The sequence below is a fragment of the Ailuropoda melanoleuca genome, chromosome 2 (genome assembly GCF_002007445.2).
Source record: "Ailuropoda melanoleuca isolate Jingjing chromosome 2, ASM200744v2, whole genome shotgun sequence".
NCBI lineage: Eukaryota > Metazoa > Chordata > Mammalia > Carnivora > Ursidae > Ailuropoda > Ailuropoda melanoleuca.
This window is the reverse complement of record NC_048219.1, coordinates 196,316,910-196,338,976: the sequence shown is the minus strand read 5'-3', so window position 1 is coordinate 196,338,976 and position 22,067 is coordinate 196,316,910. Positions and strand designations below refer to the sequence as shown.

Genomic DNA, 22,067 nt, shown 5'->3' with positions numbered 1-22,067 from the left:
CTGCTTGGGGAGGGGCCTGTGCGGGTCTGTGCTGGGGAGGGTTCCTCGGGGGAGGAGCCAGAGCGGGGCGGGGTCCTCCAGGGCGGGGCCTGCGCGGGGGCGGGGCGGACTGCCGCCCTGACCTCGCCCCCGCCCCCGGCGCTGTCGGTGCCCTGCTCCTCGAGGCTCCCGCCCGGCGACGTCCCCGGAACTCAAGCCAAACTGAGCGTCTGCGTTGCCACAACCTCCGCCCGAGCACAGCAGCACCTGCCGGCGGGGGTACCCCATTAACGCGTCACCCCGAGGAGGGCCGGCTTCCAGAACCACAAAACCGCGCCGCCGGCGCCCGCCTCCCACTCGGCAAGCCGGCAAAGCAAAAAGCGGGGGTGCCACCGGTTCGGCGTGGAACCCGGGGGCTGCAGCGTCCAGGGCCCGGCCGGGAGGACCGTGCGAGACAGGGGCCGAGCCGAGAGGAAAGGAGTCGTGCCCGCGATGGGACGGGCACCGGCCTTCAGCGCGCGCCTCCTCCAGCCGCAGGACACGCGTTGCTCCTTTAAAAGCCCAACGGGCAGAGCAACGCCACGTTTCCTGACCTCGCCAGGCTGGGGCAGATTTTTATCGGAACCCTAACCTGGCCTGGCCAGGCCCTGTGTCCGCGGTGTCTGGAACCTGACCGCGCGCCCTCCTTCTCTCCTACTTTGACGTTGCCCTCCGCCCAGAAGCTCCTTCTCAGAAAGACCACCTCCCCGCCTCAAAACCGGAACTTTCAACAGAATCGCTTGGCCTAATTCTCTGCAAAGGCGGCTCCAGAAAGTCTTGTGAGACCACATATTCACATTTCGATGTTACAGTACCCCAATTTCCCACTCTGCCACCCTAATCCAATTCCCGCCAGCATGGTAGCGCAGGACCTGTGCGCGCTGACCTTCGCACTGTGGACCGGCGCCCCTGACCTGGAGGGGACTCGTAAAGAAAGGGGTTAACTCGGAGGATGGGCGGGCAGAGGATACCCGAGGACCTGACCTAGGAGAGGGTAGGGGCCACAGGAAAGAGAGGCCTAGTAGATGTCTGAAGTGACCGCTGTCGGAGAAATGCACCAGGCTTCAACTTTGATCAAGGTAAACACAGCGCCAAGCTTTCCAGGCCTTGACGGATAGCATCGTTAGGTTTGCCAAAATAACTTTCAAAGAGATTGAAATGCCTACATTTTAATACCTGTTTTCTTGCTGTACCGCTTTGAAAATATGTTAGTGTATTTCAATTCTTAATTCTTGAAAGTTAAATTCACTGGAGAAAATAATTTTAAACTTCTGCATAAACAAGTACGGAACTTACAGAATTTATCATGGAAAGCAATTTTCATTTTAGTAGTAACTTCATGGGTAAGAATGATAGACAATTAATAAAACGGCCTTCTTTGAGACTTCAGTTTGAATATTCCAATCTAGATAGGAGAATACAAGAGCTACTTGCCATCCTGAACCCTGTGACCACACCTCCCAGAGCAGGGCACAAGGAACCGGCTTCAACTGCTAGAATACATCCGCATTGTCCCCAGCCCCCAGGCCGACATCCAGTCGGTACCACCTCCACGAAACCATGCAGGGAACGGGTTAAATGGGCTCTGGAGTTAAAGTACCTGGTTCAGCCGTGCCTGGATGGCTCAGTCAGTTAAACATCTGACTCTTGATTTCAGCTTAGGTCCTGATCTCAGGGTTCTGGGATCTAGTCCGGCAGTGGGCTCTGAACTCAGCAGGGAGTCTGCTTGTCCCTCTCCTTCTGCTTCCCCCCACCCCACCCTCCGGCCTCAAATAAATAAATGAAATCTTTTTTTTTTTAAAGATTTTATTTCTTTAACAGAGAGAGAACAAGCAGGGGGAGCAGCAGGCAGAGGGAGAAGCAGATTCCCACTGAGCAGGGAGCCTAATGTGGGAACCGATCCCAGGACCCTGGGATCATGACCTGAGCTGAAGATAGAAGCTCAACTGACTGAGCCACCCAGGTGTCCCAATAAACAAAATCTTAAAAAATGAAAAAAGCACCTGGTTCAATTCCTGGCTCTGCCACTCATCGTGGGATCTAGAGCAAGTTGCTTAGCCCTGTGTCTCAAGCTTCATCTGAAACATGCCAATGACAAGGAGAGTACCCCCGGCACAGCGCCCCTGGTGTAGGGGAGGACCAAGGGCACCCACGTGCAGACCCCACTGAGCAGCCTTGCGGGCCTGTTGGAAATGCAGACCAACACTGTTGGTCAGCCACTCTCTTTCCTTGGTCGCCAGAGTCCCCATCCAAGGTGCCCAGGCCTCCCTGTCCTCCTCCACAGCAGGAAGGAAGTGGGGCAACAACAGGTTCAAATGGCCGAGAAATGGGGTGACCAGAGAAACTTCGGTAAGGGCTGGTTGCAGAAGCTGTGGGTGGCAGGACAATGTCAGGGAGTAAGAAGCAACCAGCTGACTACTTTTAGTCCTAGGAACAAACTAGTGATACCAGCAGTAGAATAATAATAGTCTGTGCCCAGGAGATTTCTTATTTCACTAAGTGGTAGCACATTAGAGAAACCTGCTTCTCCAACACCCTTCCAGATGGGACGCTACTGCCCCTGAGTGTGTCTCAGTCCAGCGGGCCCTATGAGATGGCCAAGCCTCAAAACCATTCCCAGCCATGGGCAAGTGTCTGTATTGTAAGTAGAGCCCTGAATCCTGCGTCTTGGTGTTATTATGTAGACCCCGGGGTCTGTAAAGGGTCTATCTAGCTGCCTTCTGTTAATTTTGATTATAAGTAGGTCTCTAATGGAAAGGACCCCTCATTGAAGCCCCCTTCCCAAACGGAACTTTTTTTTTTTTTAAGATTTTATTTATTTATTTGACAGAGACAGAGACAGCCAGCGAGAGAGGGAACACAAGCAGGGGGGAGTGGGAGAGGAAGAAGCAGGCTCATAGCGGAGGAGCCTGATGTGGGACTCGATCCCAGATCGCCAGGATCACGCCCCGAGCCGAAGGCAGACGCTTAACCGCTGTGCCACCCAGGTGCCCCCCCCCCCTTTTTAACTCATAGCAAGGCCACTTGTGAGGATGATTAATGAGTGACTGGAACCTACAAACTTGTTTTTGGAAAGTGCACAAAGATGTCAAATACAGGGGTGTGGCTGTGAAAAGTGACGTTCTGTAAAATGGGGCACACTCCAAGACCCATCTTCCCGGTGCTCACAGCGTGAAAGGCAGCTTGCCACCGTAACAGACACCCTTTCCCTCGAAGAAGACAGAATTAAAACCGCCTGAGAGTGCCAGGTGAGAAGGAGCATTTAGGAAGCCCCGGGTTTCCATCCTCAGGAAGGTTAGCAGGAGAAACCCGGGGTGTCTTTGGGAGGGCTGAGTGGCATGGGGTGGGGGTGCTCAGGGAGAGCGGCCCTCTGCCTAGCCGGGCCAGTGCTCCCCCAGGGTCCTTACATGAGGAGCTGTGAGGTTAAGGACACTGGTTCAATTTCCCAGTTCCACCCTCTGGTGGTCAGGGTGCCCCTTGTAACAGGTCAACTGCAAGTTTCTGGCCCTTTCCCAGCTGCCCCGCGGTTACGGACCTGCAGCCCTGCAGGCCCGGAGCTCTGCAAGGAGGAGGTGCTGTCGGTTCTGTGAAAGCTAGGCATTCCTAGAAGCCGCCAAGCTTGGGAGCCTTTGTGCCCTCTCGACAAAAGTTAAATGTCCAACATCTCAAAAAGCAGTTCTCTGATGTACAGCAAGATTATATGCAGGGACTTAACTTCTTAAGGAACCCCTGAGAAAAGAACCAAAGGTAAATAGAGCTGTCTCACTTTGTCCTGGGAACATCAGAATCATAGCTAACCAGCAAATGCCAGAACATTTACCAACGTGGCCACACCCGAGCTTGGTTTATTCGTCTCCATGGTGTTGGCCTGTTGCTTGATTCACGAGCTTCGCCTCCTCCTGCGGTTTGGTGACAAGCCCTTCCTGGGATCCTGGCACAGAGCAGACAGCAGACGGTGGGGGCGGGGGACGTGCTCTCAGCCTCCCCTTTAGTCAGATGACTGACAAGAAACCATTTTTCTAAGTCACACCCGTAACTGCTGTTTTTTGTGAACATGAATTACTATTCATATTGATTACAACAAAATAAACAGCTCTAAATACATCTACAAACAATGAGCTTTTTTTTTTTTACTTTATATGGATGCTTTTGACTAATATCACAGAACACCTCGTATTAAACAGCTGGTTCATGTGATGATTCCCTGGACCTGCACACCACCTTTCCATTTACGAAGCACTTTTATACACACACTGAGGCCCACAGAGGTTGTGTAATTTGTCCGCAGACCCACGTTGGAAGAGTGAGGCTGGCCTCGCTAACCCAAGTCCCCCTAAAAGTCCGAGCCCTTAGCGTCCCATGCACAGCACAAGGCAGAGTGGCCCCCCTCCCCAGCCACTGCCCCGGGGTCCTCACTGGGAAGACAGTCAACAGACAGGCGAGGTGAATGTCCCCAGTTGTCCCCCCCACCCCCCGGGCTTAGCCTGTACCAGTAATGCCACCTTCCCCTCCAGGGGTGCTGACAAAGCCGTGTACACACCCAGATCGATGTGCCGGCCAGCTCTCCCAGAAAGACTTAGGGCATTGTAGGGGGCAGCTAACGGAGGGCCGGACCCTGCCTGGCATCTGCTGAGAAAGCTGCACCCCATGCGGCAGTGAACATGGCTTGTGGGCCGGAATCCGGACTGTCTCCAGTGGACGGAAGCATTCAGAGCAAGAGTAGCTGAAAAGAAGACTGAGCTACGTTCTAGCACAAAAACAGCTCTTGCTGGGGCGCCTGGGTGGCTCAGGTGGTTAAGCATCTGATTCTTGGTTTCATCTCAGGTCATGATCTCAGGATAGTGAGATGGAGCCCCATGTCAGGCTCCGTGCTGGGCATGGAATCGGCTTGGGATTCTCTCTCCCTCTCCCTTTGCGCTCCCCCTACCTACTCACACGCTTTCTCTCTCTTTCTCTCTAATACATACATACAGCTCCTGCTTACGGGGCACTCACCTGTGCTGGGTGTCATACAACCACATCCCTCATGCTCTCAGCTGCCTATGACCTGGCACTCCCCCTCCCCCTCCACTAGGAGTGGGCCCTTCCAGAATGGGAGGGTGTTTTCACCTTGGAACACCTGGGGCGGGGGGGGGGGGGGCACTTCGTAAATGATGGATGGGCACATGGATGATTCTCCTGATAAAATGAAGGACTTTGGCAGGTTATCATTAACTCTCACTGATCTTTTTTTTTTCTTTAAGGATTTCATTTATGTATTTGAGATAGAGCGAGAGTGAGCGAGCGAGCACAAGGGGGGGTGCAGAGGGAGAGGGATCAGCAGACTCCCCACTGAGCAGGGAGCCGATCCCAGGACCCCAGGATCAGACTGAAGCCGAAGGCAGATGATTTAACCGACTGAGCCACCTGGGCACCCCAGGAATTTTTTTTTTTTTTCCGATAACTACCTACTACTCAGCAATTCACCAGACTTCTTTCAAACCACTTGGATTTCTAAGGAAGGTGGCGAGTTTGAGTTTCAGTTGGACTGCACAGGAAGTGGTGGCAGAAAGCCCTGGGAGGTGTCCGGCAGCCCGGCAGCACCGCCGGACGTGCAAACTGGGCGAAGGTGCTGAGGACCACGGAGTATGCACAGAGGAGGGAAGAGGCGAGGGGAGGAACCATGGGGCTCCTACATGTAGGGAGTGAGAGGTGTGTCAGCAACAAGCCAAGACAGACAAGGGGTGGTCAGAGAAGCGGACGAAGAGGAGTCTCTGGAAAGCCACCGTTCACGAGCTACCCCAGAAGGCTGCTGTGAACATCCGTGTTACATAAGGTGGACAGAGGGAAGAGAAGAGGGTCGAGGAAGCCTTTAATTTGCAACTAGAAAAACACTGGTTATTGCATGCTGTTGTTAAAATTCTACAATTAAACATTTTCAGCCGTTTGGGCATGTGTAAGAAATGGCAGCTCACAGCCTGGGAGGAAGGAGGGATCAGGGGAGGGTCTGGGTAGGGGGACATGTTCATTTGTCTGTCTCTTTTTAAGGATGGGAGAGACTTTGGAGGCTGAAAGGCAGGAGCCAAAGGAGAGTGGGGGAAATTGGGGTAGAGGTGGGGATGGGTCTGAGAGACTCTGGTTACCAAGGGGTGAGGCTGGGGCGTGTATGGACTTGGGGATTTGGCCCTGATTCTGAGCTGAATGGAGGTGAGAAAATCACGCGGTCAGGAGAGGAGAGATAACAAGGACCCTGGACCACGGAGCTGAGGGAGGAGGAAGGGCAGGAGGAACAGAGAAGGATGGGCCTGCCACGGAGCTGCCTGGGGCCCTGCCGGGGTGATGCTATTTCCAGCTCCCCAGCGCAGAGCCCTTCCACGGGGCTCTAGAAAGCCCAACAACGCTGCTACAGGGTAAAATCTGACCCACACTTAACATAATTTCTCATTTATTGTACTCTGGAATTAAGTTCATCTCCAAAAGTGTCCAGGCGTAAGTCTGTAGCAATCCTGGGGGAAAAATGTATCCATTTTTCCATGCCATCCCTCAGCACTGGGGATCCGGGGCCAGACCAAGGACCTGAGAGAGTACAGAGATGTCTCCCGTATATCATAGCCAAGGAGACAGCCACATCCACCTGCAATAAGTACCAGCTGTGCTTTTTGTGAGCAGAACACACCACGAATATCAACTGATGATTCTCTAAAAATACTGAAAATAAAACAACTAAAATCCATTATGTATTTCTCAGCCATATAAGAATAAATTGTGCAAAATCCCCCAAGTTAACTCCAAAGCAAAGAAAAAGATATATTTATATATGTTCTCTGAATAGTCAACTTAAAATGTTTTTGCTCAGAATAAAGAGTGACATGGAAAAATAAACTTTATTCTAGAGAATTGTGTTCCCTAGCTAATAGAACACCCCACTGAGAAGAAATAAACCAAATGCTTCAATATATAATTAGGAACAGAATATGGTGAGTAAATAAATGGAAACAATATGTTTTCTACATTCTCACTCGTTTATTTGGCTTGGGCCTTAGTCCTCCTGCCTATGAGTTTAGCGTTCTAGAAAAGATAGAACGTTCCTTATAATCAGAGCCACAGAACAAATCTTTACCCTTCAGAAATCAATCAGGCTACAGATATGATTGACAAATGTCATTCACAGAAAAGAAGTGTGGGGAACATAGGACTTTATGATGTGAATTTAAATGGTCCCCACAGCAAACAGGGAAATTTAAGGGCAGGTGAGATGAATTCAAAGGTTTAAAAATCAGGCACTCTTGCTAATAAGCCCTTTGACTTAAAAGATAACCCGACTTAAGGACAGATGAGACATCAGAAGTGAGCCACCTTCCACCCCAAAGTATAGAAATTTTTTTTAAAGATTTTATTTATTTATTCGACAGAGATAGAGACAGCCAGTGAGAGAGGGAACACAAGCAGGGGGAGTGGGAGAGGAAGAAGCAGGCTCATAGTGGAGGAGCCTGATGTGGGGCTCGAACCCATAATGCTGGGATCACGCCCTGAGCCGAAGGCAGACGCTTAACCACTGTGCCACCCAGGCGCCCCAGAAATTTCTAAAACAGTATCCCTAAAATCATGTCTCTAAGGAAAATAGGAGCAGCTAACACACTTGGGCACGGTATTAGAAACCCAAGCCCACACCCTAGTATCAGGGTATTCCCCTCTGCACCCGAGGCCCTGAAGTACAGGGCCAAGACAAGTCATCAGCTGTTAGACTCCAGAAAAGTTCCAGATTATCAGCGACTTCTTTATCATCAATTCGTATGAACTGTGTATCCCTACAGGAGACTTTAACATAGAATCAAGAAGTCTTACCTTTGAAAAATGAGTATTTTAGATGAAGTTCAAGGGACGGTTGAGGAAGAGCAAAGAACAGCAGTCTGGACAGGCATGTTTGGCACAGGAGTGGAAATTCTGGAATAACTGGAGATCAAATAGCCACTCCTGACCACGTCATCTCCGAGTACCAGCAAAGAGGTCAATTAAAGGCACCTTTATACCCAACATATTGTGGGGCGGCTTCGACCCGCCTTTGAACGAGGGGAGGGCGTGGTTCTCTGAGCCCACTGGAGGCTTTCAGAATGCTGCTTCTGACCAGGAGGGTTGGTTTTAGCTACTTAGATCACAGTGAAGCACCCGCCTCTTATCCCCACTTCCGTGGAGGCATCCGGTATCCAATGTGGGGTTAGACTTCAGGAGGAAACTCTAACATAAATAGAGGGCAGGGTTTCTTAACCTCGACACTATGGACATTTTGGGCCAAATCATTCTTTGCTGTGGCATCTGTCACGGATGTTTAGCAGTGTCCTCGGCCTCTCCACTCTGCTTGTGACAACCCAGAATGTCTCTGGATATTGCAAATGTCCCCTGGGAGGCAAAATGCCCCCAGAGGAGAAGCCCTGGTCTAGAGAGGGGCTTGTACTTTCATCAAAGGTGACCACGCTGTACAAGAACATTGGCTTACCGACGTATACAGAGAAATCATGCTCCAATGGTTCGACAGTTACCCATGCACAGAAATCATGGTCAAGAAGAACTATTTCAACCTATCGCCTAATATCTGTGGTCCTCTTTTTTTCTTTAAGTGAGAACTCAAAAGCAAGTCTAGTTCCGTTGTAGCAGGAAGAAAGCCAGCACAAGGCACTGAGAGACAGGAGGTGGGGGCCACGGGGTGGGAAGTCGGAAGCTGAGATTTTAGACGTGGTGTGGTCACGCCAAGGTCAAGGCCAAGGGGGTGATGGTGGGAGTAAACTGGAAGTAAGAGCCTTGCAAGCAAGAAGGTCAAAGAACGGAGTTTTGCTTCTCGGCCCATCTGGGTGGGTGAGCGGCGAGGAGTTGGGGCTGCGGGGAGTGCCTGCAGCCTGCACAGCTGACCTGAGGCCCAGTGATTCCTGCAGAAAGCCCTCAAAACTCCAAAGCAGAGGTTGGGGGGGGCGGGTGGGAATCTGGCTGGAATCCCTGCTCTGTCGTTCATTAGTTTGTAGTTTTGGGGACTCCCGTGACCCCTTGCAGTGTCCTATGTAAAATGGGAGGGACACAGCCACCATATAGGACGGCAGGTCACCGTGGGGCGCCAGGCTGGCATGAAGAGTTTGCAGCACATTCTGTCTGTTCTTCCAAAGCACACAGACGATTTTTCCGGCAAGATAAGGGACTCGGGAATTGCAGTTCACATACACGTTTAGAGAAGCCGTAGGCAGTCTCGGTCACTTCATTAGCTTGGATTAGGTTTAAAGCTTTAATCAGCATTTTCGGAGCACTCAGGGAGCTCAGCCCCCTGTGAGGAAGCTGCCCCCCTTCAAGCCCAGGGTTCTGGCATTGCCTTACTGCCCTTCCCGAGGCCAAAGGGCAGGCTTTCGGTGTTCTCGGTCCTTAGACAAGTGTATTATGAACATGACGAGGTAAGAATGGACGCACATAGACAAAGACTGGAAGGAAACACAGAATAAACAACACAGCTGCTCTATTCAAGTGATGGAATCGTGGGCATTTTATTGCTGAATTTTCAGAGTACCTTTAGATATTGTTAGAATGTTCTCTTTTCATAATAGGTTAAGGAGCTTGAACGTTACTCAGGAAGCAGTAAAGGGCCCACGGAAAGTATTTGAATAGGGAGGTAGGATTTTGAACAAAGAACCTGTAGGTTACAAAACAAGTTAAAAATTGTCCCTATTCTTTTCCAAAAATTCCTTGATGGTCTCACTATGTACTCCTTTAGATTAATGTTCAAATCCACTTGTCAAACATAAAACCAGTCTTGTCCCCTAAACTAGAATTTTATTTGAATCACATTACATTTATAAATTATTTGGGGATAGATTCACATCTTTACAACATTGGGTTTTCTTATTTAGAAACAAGGCATGTCTCTCTCCATTTTAAAATCTGATGTGTCCTTCAGTATATTGTAATAGTTTTCTTCATATAGGTCCTGCATATTTCTTTAGTCCTAAATACTACCTTGAATGGGATCTTACCTTTTTGCCTTAAGTTAAAAAAAAAATATATATATATATATATATATAATTGTGGGATATGGCTGTGCTATGGTCTTTTTTTTTGTTTTTAGATTTTATTTATTTATTTGACAGAGAGAGAGAGAAAGCACAAGCAGGGTGAGTGGCAGGCAGAGGGAGCTCGACGTGGGGCTGGACCCCAGGACCCTGAGATCATGACCTGAGCCAAAGGCAGCGGCGTAACCAACTGAGTCACCCGGGTGTCCCCTATGGTTTTGTTTTGTTTTGTTTTTTTAAATGTCATTACAGATGATTGCAAACTGAGCTCCCAGCTTTAGACTGATTCTTTGCATTGGGCATACCCATAATCTGCAAGTGGTTGCACATCCTACCTCCTCTCCCGAGCCGCACTGCGGGTTTCTTTGTCCTGTCTGCACATCAGAACGGCCGTCATAGTAACAGTCCAGCGGCCCTGGTCTACTGGTCTCATCTTAACACGGGTCCTCCACACTTGGCAAAACAATAAGGACCCAGCAGCTTCGCGAGTTAGTGCTCGGGCCGTAATCACCAGGGCAGGACTCAGAGCTTGTTAGAATTTAAATAGCATTAAAGTTGCCAATAAAGTAAGCAGAGAATCTGCTGTCGGTCACCTGCCCAGGGACCCGAAAAGAAGCAAATGACAAGTCTCAGAACAAGACACTCTTGGCTAAAGGCTAGAATCTAATTTTGACAATAAAAGATGCACAGAGCAAAGCAACCTGAACAAGGACTGGCACTGAAGCGGGTGGAAAGTTAATTATTATTGTTGGTGTTCGAATATAATCGTTTTCTGCAGGGTGAGGCCCCACGGAGGAACACACGGGGCTCAGGTCTGCAGGGCCAGCCCTGCCTGGGCGGGAAGCTTCGCGTCTGCCTAAACTCGCTGTCTAAACTCGCTGCCGGTCTCGGGCCAGTGATGCAACCCTTCTCTAGGCCTCAGTGTCCTCATCTGTAAAACAGGAGTAATGATGTTACCTACTTCATATGGCCTATAAGCCCCAAATGAGTAATTGTTCATAATCAATATTTAAGGAAATGAAATGCCAACTGTAAATGCGGGGCAGATTCTTGGTCTCTATAATGCACAATGTTACAGAACAATCCGGCAGCATGCAATCTAAATCTTATGTATCCAGTCACCCTTTACCAAGAGGTGTGGGAGTTAACTTTTGTCCCAGACCAACCGCCCCTCCCTACGTGCCTTCCTGCCCTGCCCAGCATGGCTCTGCCTGCCCGTCTCCAGCTCAGAATGCACAGCCTGAACGTACCCGCTGGTTCGGACCCAACCCTTAGAATCGCAATGTTAACTGGAATTCGACGTCAGGGGCCTCTCGCAGGAGTGATCATGTTCCTTCCTAGAACAAAAGGCCTGAACTTTGCCAGCGTTAATTTCTCTGAGGCACCTGGTCACTTCCGAGTTGCGATTCTGATCTAGATGCTTGACTTGAACTTCACAGGCCAGATAAGGCGGTATGACTGTGTCTCCAAAGTATTAGGCAAGAGAAGCTCATGAACTCCTCTTTTTGGGTAAAGAGGCTCTCCTACAGTAGGTAAAGGTCTTTGAAAAGGAAGAAATTATCTGCAGCTAAGAATATTAAAAAGATGGCAATATTCAAAGATTTCAGCCCTAATATTCTATGATTATCTAAAATGTATGTCCTACATTTAGACTGAAACATAATAGAACGATCTTTACCTCTGGAAGAAGGCAAGGGCGTAGGCAGTGAAGCACCGATGTCTGGAAGAAAAGGCCGGAGAGGGGTGGCCCAACTCCAAGGCCTGGCTCCTAGTGGCCACAGAGGAGCATTTCCAGGGGGCCTGTGCTAATAAATGTTTCACGTTGGCAGTATTAAAGTATCAGATAATGTAACGATAAAAGGAGACCTTAGGACCCATGTTCTCTTTATGTTAATCCACTTCAAAATTCCTAATTAATTTGTATTAAATACAAAAGCCAATTTATTCCCATAAGTGGAAGCAACCCCGAGTGCCCATCAGCAGATGAGTGGTCCATCCACACGATGGAATATTATTGGGCCTTAAAAAGGAGGGAGATTCCCACACCTGCTACCATGTGGTTGAGACTTGAAGACATTAGGCAAAGTGAAGGAAGCCAGACACAGAAGGAGAAATACTGTCTGATTCTGCATATACGAGAGCCCTAGAATTGTGAAACTCACGGAGACAGGAAGCAGAAGGGTGGGTGCCAGGGGGAGGACGACGGGGAGTCTGTGTGTCATGGGGACAGAGTTTTAATTTGGGGAAGCTGAGAAAGTTCTGGAGACGCATAGTGGTGATGAGTGCAACAGTGTGATTGCCCAACAGTGCGAGTGCACTTTAAAACAGTAAAGATGCTAAACTTTGTTATGTGTATTTAGCACAATTTAAAAAATAGTGCTGAAAAAAACTCAATTTACTCTGTTTATGCAGTGTCACAAAAGGAAGAGGAACGTCAGTGTGGAGTTCTCCCCAGAAAACAGAAGTTATATGGTATGAGTTCCAAGTGCCTCCACTCCACGTGAAATTGGCCACACGAAAGATCTGGAAATCTGTGTGGAAGAAATCTTCCAAGTATGTGACCAGTGCACGTGTTTTAAAGCCATCTCCCTGCCGTGACCTCTTTACAGCTGCAGTTCATGGAAGTTGAAAGATCTAAATCATTGTGACTCTACATTAATTTTCAGATACTATCAGCAAAATAAACAATTAGGCCTGGCAGGATGGCATTCTATGCAGACAAGAGCTAATTTAACTAAAAAAAAAAAAAAGAAAGGCAGACATCAGGCAAATACTGTTTGCTTTAAGCATCACCTTTTAGCCATTTTACCACGGGAAAGCAACCGGGAAGAGTAGAAATTTATGTTAATCAGATTCATAGAAACAGAAAGACGAATGGTGGGTTCCAGGAGCTCAGGGAAGGAGACAGGGAATTGTTTCACTGGGACAGTTTCAGTTTGAGAAGGTGAAAACCTTCTGTGGATGGACGGTGGTGACGGCTGCAAAAACCCACGTGAGCCGACCCGACGCCGCTCCTCTGTGCTAGAAATGCCACACGGCAGATGCCGGGGTCTGGATACGCCGGCACTACTTTTAAACGGAGGAAAAACACAAAGCTCATTTTCTTCCATAACTTTATGGGAAAAGAAAGGAAGGAAGAACGGAAAGAAAAACCTTTATGTTTTGTGTTCCTAGAGGCTTTTAAGCCTAATGACAGAAACTGTAATGAACGACGTGGGCGACCACTTCTACTTGGTCCCTGCTTTGTATCACGCGCACCTCCCGCACGCTGGCGAGGACCTACGGCCAGTCTCGGAATAATATTTTTATTTTTTTAAAGATTTTATTTATTTATGTGACAGAGAGACAGCCAGCGAGAGAGGGAACACAAGCAGGGGGAGTGGGAGAGGACGAAGCAGGCGCATAGCGGAGGAGCCTGATGTGGGCCTCGATCCCAGAACGCCGGGATCACGCCCCAAGCCGAAGGCAGACGCCCAACGACTGCGCTACCCAGGCGCCCCTTGGAATAATATTTTTAAATGCTTAAAGCAAAGTATACCGGGTTACAAAGTAAACGGATTATTCTGAAATATGTTATTAAACTGTATTTTTAAATCGTGCTACAGTGTGTCAACTGAGTTGAATCAGGAAGTCTACACCAGTCCTGGTAACAGAAGTGTTACATCCAGGGGACCCACTGAGCAGGTGCCGGATGCCTGAGAAGGTAAAGGGGCTCAGGTCACCAGCAGGCAATGACCTTGGGGACAGCCGGGGTTCCAAAGGCCCGGGGTACCCAGAGCTCTGAGCAGGGTGTTTCAGAATCTAACAGGGCTCCCTGATGACGAGGACGGGGGTTTCTGAGAGTGGGTCAAACACTGGAAGCAGAACGGAACCCTGTGGCAGTTGCCAGGAGACTCACAGAGAAACAGGAAGCAGGCAGGGAGGAGTGGTTCTTTGTGCTGCGTGCCCTGCTGGCGGAGCCCCAGCCCCAGCCTCTCAGCAGGGGGAGGAAGGGGGGCTGGAGCTTAACAGCCTGCACAGAGGGCTCCCGTATTAGTGCATTCAGTGACAAGAGTTCCTACCTGCCACCGTGTTGACACAGTGTGTGCACTTTCCCCAGCTGCCTGCAACCACTGAGACGTGCCACCCAAACACCCGGAATTTCTACTGGTGGCCAAGTTGCATACACTTCGAATAGGACCAAAGTGTTTGGCCTATATTCAAATTGGAGGTAACGCTGTTCTTTTTTCCCATGCAATTTCAGGGATCTCTTGAGATCTAACCTAAGGCCCCTTCGGGGATTCGTAGACCCAGGTTAAGAATCTTTCTGGGTCTTTTAAGCGGTCAAATACAGTTTTTTGTCTTGTTTAATTTTGCTTTTAAAAATCACACACTTGGGGCCCCCGGTGGCTCANAAACCTAAGGCCCCTTCGGGGATTCGTAGACCCAAGGTTAAGAATCTTTCTGGGTCTTTTAAGAGGTCAAATACAGTTTTTTGTCTTGTTTAATTTTGCTTTTAAAAATCACACACTTGGGGCCCCCGGTGGCTCAGTCTGCTGAGCATCCGATCTCATGGTTGTGGGATCGAACCTCGCAGGGGGCTCCCAGGCTCAGTGAGGAGTTGGCTTGAGATTCTCTCCCTGTCTCCCTCTGCTCCTCCCACTCATGCTGTCTCTCTCTCTGAAATGGATAAATAAATATTTTTTTAAAATCACACACTTGATCATTGATACCAGATCTCTTTTATGCTTTGAAAGAGAAAATAATAACTATGCAAATTCATGCCTTTGTGCATACCTCTCATTTCACTGACACTATCAACCACTCCTGCAAGTAGTGAATAGTAATCTTTGCATTTCTTTGACTAATTACCTATTTCTGAATGCCACAGAAATTAAAGAGAACACACAACCACACTTACGTCCTAGCCCTATACTCAGGGTGGAGGTGGGTATTTTCGGATTCCTGGGTGGTCTTCAGAGCCTTACCTGTATGCCTCTTGCTCCCTGGGCTCCCCTGGCCCCACCATGTTGACCATGACCTTGATGACCTGAGCACCAGATCAGTATTTCTACTCCAGACTTCTCCAAGCTTCAGTCCACCTGCCCCTTGCCTGTCCCAAAGGCATCTCAAACTCGACACGTCCAAAGCAGAACTCCTGTTGTCTCCGAGACCCTTTCTCCTGCATTCCCTCTCCTGTGGGGGGATGACCAACCAGCGTCCCCTAAGAAAGCATTATCTAACATCTCCGTGCCTCAGTTCCCCCATTTGTAAAGGAGTGGCAATAACGGCACCGACCTTACAGGGCTGTTGCAGGGGCTCAAGGAGACAGCACTTGCAGGGTGCATGCACAGAGCCTTGACGTCCCCAACGCCCACACACGCCCGCTGTTGGCCCTCTTCTCAAAGGCCATGCTCCCCCTGCGTCCCACTTGAGTTCCCCAGACAGCCAGCCTCCGCACCACTGTGGTGCCTCCCACGCACCGCCTCATGCCAGTCAGGCCTCAGAGGGGCTCCTCAGAGTGATTCCAGTTATGCAAACAGCCCCCCCCCAACATTGCTGCCGGGGCCATCCCATCTGTCCCCTCATTCACTCATTCATTCAATCAACAAACACAGATCGAGGACCTAACACATGTCAGGTACCAGCCGACTGTGGATTAACAATGACAACAGACAATCACAACTCCCAGGGAGAAGACAGGTGTTAAATAATTGCACAAGTAAGTAATTAATTATAATTGTGATAAGTGCCATGACATTAAACAGAAATGTGCCCACAGGGTGCCAGGCTTGGGGAATACCAACGGAAACACGGCTTCAGCCTTCTGAGGAAGTGAGAAGTGAGCACCCTGGCTTGGGGAGAAGCTAAGCCCTCCTGTGAAACCTGTGACGGCCTTCCCTTGGAGAATGGGGTGAAGCCCGAACGCCTCCTAGATGTCTGTCCTGCTCTCCTGGGTGTGGCACCCGGCCACGGGCCACGCCCACACTGTCCAGCTCAGCTCACCGACCAGTGACAGGTGCGTCTGCTCTGCCTCCTGGTGGTGACTTCCAGCCTTAGAGAGTGAATCTCCAAGTTTCTTTCTTTCTCTTTCCCTTTCTTTCTTTCTTTCTTTCTTTCTTTCTTTCTTTCTTTCTTTCTTTCTCTCTTTTTACTAAAGCAACTTACAAAAATTTAAGCGTTTATAATAAAGGAGGGCCCAACCCTCGGCTGGGTTCAGTTAGCAACCTAATCCATGGCAGAGTTTTATTTAATATAAAAACAAGCTCACTGTTCTATGTCTTGTACAGTGAACATAAATGCATTGATAGGTCTATTTGTAATCTAAAAAGTTTGAACCCTCTATCTCCCATATTGTAACAGAATTCCATCAAACTCTAGGAAAACACTGCAACGACTTAGTAGAGATAGTGAAAGTCAGTATTTCGTGGGGTATGAATAGCAATACTTGAAAAGACAAGATGAATCACACTGAAAATACTGTAGGTCTTTGTTTAGACCTTCTAAGGGAAATATTTTAAAAATATGTATGATCCGTTTTTAGATATTTAGAAGACTTTGTTTCAATATATGATAGTTACTCTTCTAGAATAATCAGAATTATAAACCAAATTTAGAACAATTAAACTCAAGTCAATTTGTTTTTCAAGTAAACTCTACCCCCAATGTGGGGCTTGACCTTAAGACCCCAAGATCAAGTGGTCCACACCTGGCAGGTGCCCCAATTTTTTTTAAGGGCAAGATAAAATTTGTATTTCGGGGGTGCAGAAAATTCTCTGCTTTCCATTTTGAACAACTAATATGATACCAGATACCTAAGAATTTTTAATCTTTTATTTTACCCAATTTTTATTTTTCAAATATTCAGTTTTCATTGAATACAAAAGCCTAATTCTCTTGCACAAGAACCGCACGTTCCATCTTTAAGACTCTCTATTTTGTGGTCTACTATATTTAAAAAGTCACTAACCAAACACCAAGAAATTAACAGTGTTGGCCTTTCCTCTGTAATGCATGTCCATCAGTGACTGAGGTCCCTGAGGCTGAGAGGGCCGGCTGTGTGCATCCATAGAATTTGAGAAACCGTGAGGCCTTGCTACCATATCGCTTCTATCGCTTAGTAAAAGCTGCGGATGTCAAAGTGAGGGAAGGAGTTTTCTTTCCCACCTGCTGAACAGTGAAACAGTGTTAAGAAATATGTTGTCCGACTGGTCCGTTACATCACCGTAACAGAATCTACTTACGTGGCTGAAGCTATTTCAAAAGAAAACCAGCGACACACGTGTGCGCACAGGCACGCGCAACAGCACGCAAAGCCAGGACCGCTGACTAGAGCCCCAGCCGCTGGCTGGCTTCTCCCCCGGGGGCCGCGGGACCCGGGAGCAGGAGGAGCGCGGAGCTGGTGCACCACGGAGAAGGTCCTGCCCCTCCGAGGGGCCCTCGCTCCCTGTGCACCCCCAGCTCTTCTGACTACATCCCTCTTTCGTTGTTGCCAGACTATAAAAGACTCCACGCACATTTGGTCACCGTGATGGTTCACTTCTCATTGGAAAGTGTCCGACCCACCGCACCCGTAAGCCCGCAAGCCCCTCTCCTGTGCTGTCCTGGGTTTCTGACATGTGACGACGAACGAGCTTTCGTGCGAGCATGCGCCGTGCCTGGGTTTGTCTCCACAGGCTGGGATTAAGTGTTTCAGAGCCTTACCTGGTGTGAAAAGCTCCCGGATCTCGGATCTGTACCTCGTGGCTGCTTACAAGTTACCCAGCGGTGCTGGTAGGATGTGTGTGTTGCGCGCTGTGGCAGGGGCCCATGGCTGACCAGCGAGCCCACACGACCTCGTCGCTTGGCACTTGGGACAGCAGCTCCTGGTGGGACAGCCAGCGCTGCCACGCCAACCGGAGGGGCTGCCTTTGTTCAGAATCCTTAGACCCTTTCGGATGCCAGAGACTGCCGCTTCCAGATGCTATCTGAAAATACCGTAGGTCTCTTCAGAGAAAACGAGAAGGTGGAATGGAATGGGACCTGCACAGGTGTGGACTTGGGGCCGTCCCCCCGGCTGTGAACACGCTCACGCCCCCTCACCGTGCCATGCTCACCACCTCTGCTGGACTCTCAAGGGAAAACTTGCCACATGAGGCTGGAGAAAAGACCCCCTGTCCGACTGAGGACAAGGAGACCAAAGCAAAGAGTGAGGGGCTTGCGGAGGGCCTGCGGCTGGTGGGCAGGTGGAGGCAGGCCTGAACCCGGGCGTGCGGAGCCTGTGTGATCACGGCTGCACAAGCCTCCCGGACACTGGCCCCTGGCTCGTGCAGGCGCAGCGTTTGAGCTCACGAAAGCCTCGGCATCCCTGAAAGGTCAGCGTAATTGCTCCCGTGCCATTGTGGTGGAAACTGAGGCTCGGGGTTGAGTAGAGCACTCAGGCTGTGCAGGTTATCCATGGTCCTGACTCTTTCCCGCCCCATCCCGGGATACCTTCGGACAAATGTTTTCTCCCTCTCTTAAAACCACAGCTGGGAGGGGCCTCCAAACGCCACCCGGCCTGGTGGCTGCCCCTAACAGGAGATGTCATTATTCCAGTCTTGACAAGTGACCTGTCTAAGGCCCCACGGCCAAGCAGACACACCAACGTGTCAGGACGCACACTTCCTAGAACAGAGTGACCTCCATTTGAACAATACTGCTTTCGGCCCCCAGCTGTGTTTACAGCGACAGCAAATAGCTTTATTTGGGACATTTCAGACTTCTTCATCCCTGTGAAAAAACCCAGTTGACAAATCATCCTTAGAGTATGCATACTTTTTCCCTTTTAGCACTATAACCATCCACCACCCTGTGTCAGATGTCCAAAGGCACAGAAAACCTGCTCCTCCCAGCTGCGTTGTGCTGAAGATCTGGAGCTCTGTCTGCTCCAGACTCCCCTAGTCTCCTGCCAGAAGCCGACTCAGGCTGACTCTGGAGGGCAGCGATGGGGGACATGGGGCCAGGTGCACGCACCTCACCCGGGGGTGGGAATGAGGAGTCCTGGTGGGGCTTTGCTCATCAGAGCTGCTTCCTAGGGAGCAGTGTGCTGGGTCAGCCCGTTGTGTTTCACGAGACAGGGTTACTTTGAAAGAGAGGCGTTGTGTAAGCTTTTACCCAAGGTGGAGACATCAGTTCGATCGACTTAGCCCCACCCTTCGGCTGTCTTTCATCTGCTCCGCATGCCGTGAGGACTCGAACAGCGTGCGGGAGGAAGCCCAGCCGAGAACCACTCTTACGGCTGTCAAGCATCTGCCTGGGCAATCTCAACGGAGAAAAACATTCTCCAGGGCTACAGAAAGGTTAAATAAATAATCTGCAGGTCACCAAAACAAAAGCAAATGAACCCAACACGCCAAGGCATGCTTTGACAATTAGGAAAAGAACTTCAAAACCCAAAGCATCAAGGAGCTACCAGTCTATAGCTGCCAAATTCACAAAGGCTAAGAGTAATCACAGCGCTTGACCCCACGGAGGAAGCCACTTCCAGACCACAGGGGGCGAGAGTAACCGGATACAACCTTTCAGGAAAGCAATTTGGGAACGTGTCTCAGGAGCCTCACACGTTTGCCTTGGCTCATGTAATGTTCTGATTCAAGGACGCAAGCTCAACTACACGAGATTATTTACTCGTAAAGACGTTTGCTGTGATGTTATTCACAACTGTAAACAGACAAACACAAGACCCTGTGAACAACCTCTTTGTGTCCAACAACAGGGAAACAAGGACACGATGGGATGTCCTCCGTGCCATATTCTGTGGCCATTACAACGTTTTCCAGAGCATTTGATGTAAAAGTTGAGCTTATTTCTTTCCTTAAAAAAAGAGAATAAAAATGCAGTATTGCCAAATATGTAATTGAGACTATATTCAAAAACATTCATCAGTTAGGGGCGCCTGGGTGGCACAGCGGTTAAGCGCCTGCCTTCAGCTTAGGGCGTGATCCTGGCGTTATGGGATCGAGCCCCACATCAGGCTTCTCCACTAGGAGTCTGCTTCTTCCTCTCCCACTCCCCCTGCTCGTGTTTCCTCTCTCGCTGGCTGTCTCTATCTCTGTCGAATAAATAAATAAAATCTTTAAAAAAAAAAACATTCATTGGTTAAAGATCAGAGGGGAATAAAACAAAATGTGAACGGGTTACACTTGGGCATAGTATGGGGCACGATATTAATTTTCTATTGTCTAAATTTTTCCTTATTATTTCCTACAATAAACATGTATTACAGTTAATGTAATAAATCAAACATTTCTTTTCCTCAACAATATTTATCTTTTTCAGTAATTTCATCATTTATTCAACAAAAAACCTTGTTTTAGCCAACTCTCAGGACAAATGCTGTGAGGATAATATGCTTTTTGCCGCCCCTGTGAAACCAGGGAGGGCTTCCTGGAGGAAGGGGGAACGGAGTCTGGAAGGACAGAGAGTGACGGGAGACACTGTGGTCCCACAGCTCAGTACGATGGTTTGCTAGATGCTGTGGGAGGGAGACGGAGATGAGGTGAGAGGGGAGACTAAGATTTTTAAAGATTTTATTTTATTTTTTGAGAGAGAGACAGTGTGTGAGTGCGAGCGGTGGGGGGAGGGGAGAGAAAGAGAGAATCCCAAGCAGGCTCCATGCTCAGCTCGGAGCCCACCGAGGGGCTCGAGATCACGACCTGAGCCGAAATCAAGAGTCGGAGCTCAACCGACTGAGGCCGCGGGTGGAAGGTGAGGTTTTATATCGATTCCGGCGGCTGCAGGGAACCATAATGAGGGTGGTAAGGGGGCCTCGGGGCGGGAGGGTTGCGTTCTGGGGATCAGGGGGACAGCAAGACGAAGACAGATTTGAGGCGGGAGATCTTGGGGGCAGACTAGCAGGCTGTGGAGGCAGCCACTCGAGGTGAACGGGCCTCAGCCGAGCCAGGGTCCCTGCTCCGCAGAGGGAGGGGAATGGGGGAGCTCCTGGCCCAGGCAGCTCTGAGCAGCAGGGGTCAGGAGACACAGCAGGGGCAGCCGGCCAGCTGGGGGCGCTCAGAGGGGGGTCAGGGCAGCATGTGGAGAAGTCATGAGGGGTTAAGGCCGTGAGCGCGGCTGGAGCTGCTGCACGGGCCCGCGGACTGACAAGGGGGCTGCCGGGGCCACAGAGGGGATGGGGCAGGCGATGTTTGGAAGCCAGGTGGGGGCACTGGTCCACGTTGTGGCACCCGGTCAGGTCATTTCACTTTGGAGCCTCACGTGGGCAGAATGGGAGCCCCACAACCCATCATGCCTTAGGACTGGTTCTCAGGGTGGCCTCTGCAGCACCGCCCAGGGTTTGCCCCGCACTCGTCGGCCCCCACCCCGCCTCTCGGGGAGAGCTGGAACCCCCCTGCCCCAGAAGAGGGACAGGAAGAATGGCGCTGCTCAGCGGGACTGTCTGTGTCCCACGCGCATACAGCCAAGGTGCTGGACTCGGGGCAAGGAGTCCGGGGCTCGCCCGGTGCGAGGCTCTGTGCTGAGCACCGCACCTGGGTTCTCTTACTGGGTCTGACCACAAGCTCACGAATGAGAGTGTTTTTCAAGTAAGGACACTGAGGCACAACAAGGTGAAATAACCTGCCCGGGTCAGCAGTGTGGCCGGGACCCCGGGCACCTCCTGGAGAGGCTGTGGCCCCGAGGAGTTTTGCACCGAAGACACTCAGGGTAAGGGGTCAGGGAGCAGGGTGGATGTTGCATAGACACTGTCCTGCAAATCCGGCCACAGGGAAGAGCCTGCCACAGCGAATCCTGTAGTAGGAGCCCGCTTTCCAGCAACAAGGGACGCCTGCCTGCCCGTGCCTGCTGCCGGGACGCGGCGTCACCCAGCCAGGCTGCAAGGCCTTCCGTCAGCTACAGAGCTGGCTGACGCTGAGGACCGTGCCACAAGACCCCGGCGCCTGACACTCAGGATCACTTTGCGTGGCTTTCCGTTTCACTACTAATAAAGTTTGTAAAGAGCGTAGAATTGTTTTATTTTTGTAGTACCTTTTGGCAGTTTTGTTTTATAAAATGAACCACTGAGAACAAAAT

The 22,067-nt window shown here is 50.0% G+C and overlaps 1 protein-coding gene and 1 long non-coding RNA gene across 28 annotated transcripts in view; one reads left to right on the top strand and one right to left on the bottom strand.

Annotated features, from left to right (window-relative positions):
* LRRFIP1 (LRR binding FLII interacting protein 1) overlaps positions 1 to 22,067 on the bottom strand; it is a 146,044-nt gene that overhangs the window by 79,508 nt on the left and 44,469 nt on the right. The window lies entirely within an intron of this gene.
* On the top strand, positions 13 to 15,938 carry LOC117801169. The gene is made up of 5 exons (XR_004623692.1): positions 13 to 1,097; positions 12,453 to 12,593; positions 13,646 to 13,743; positions 14,140 to 14,250; positions 15,802 to 15,938. It is a non-coding gene; the product is annotated as an uncharacterized LOC117801169 (long non-coding RNA).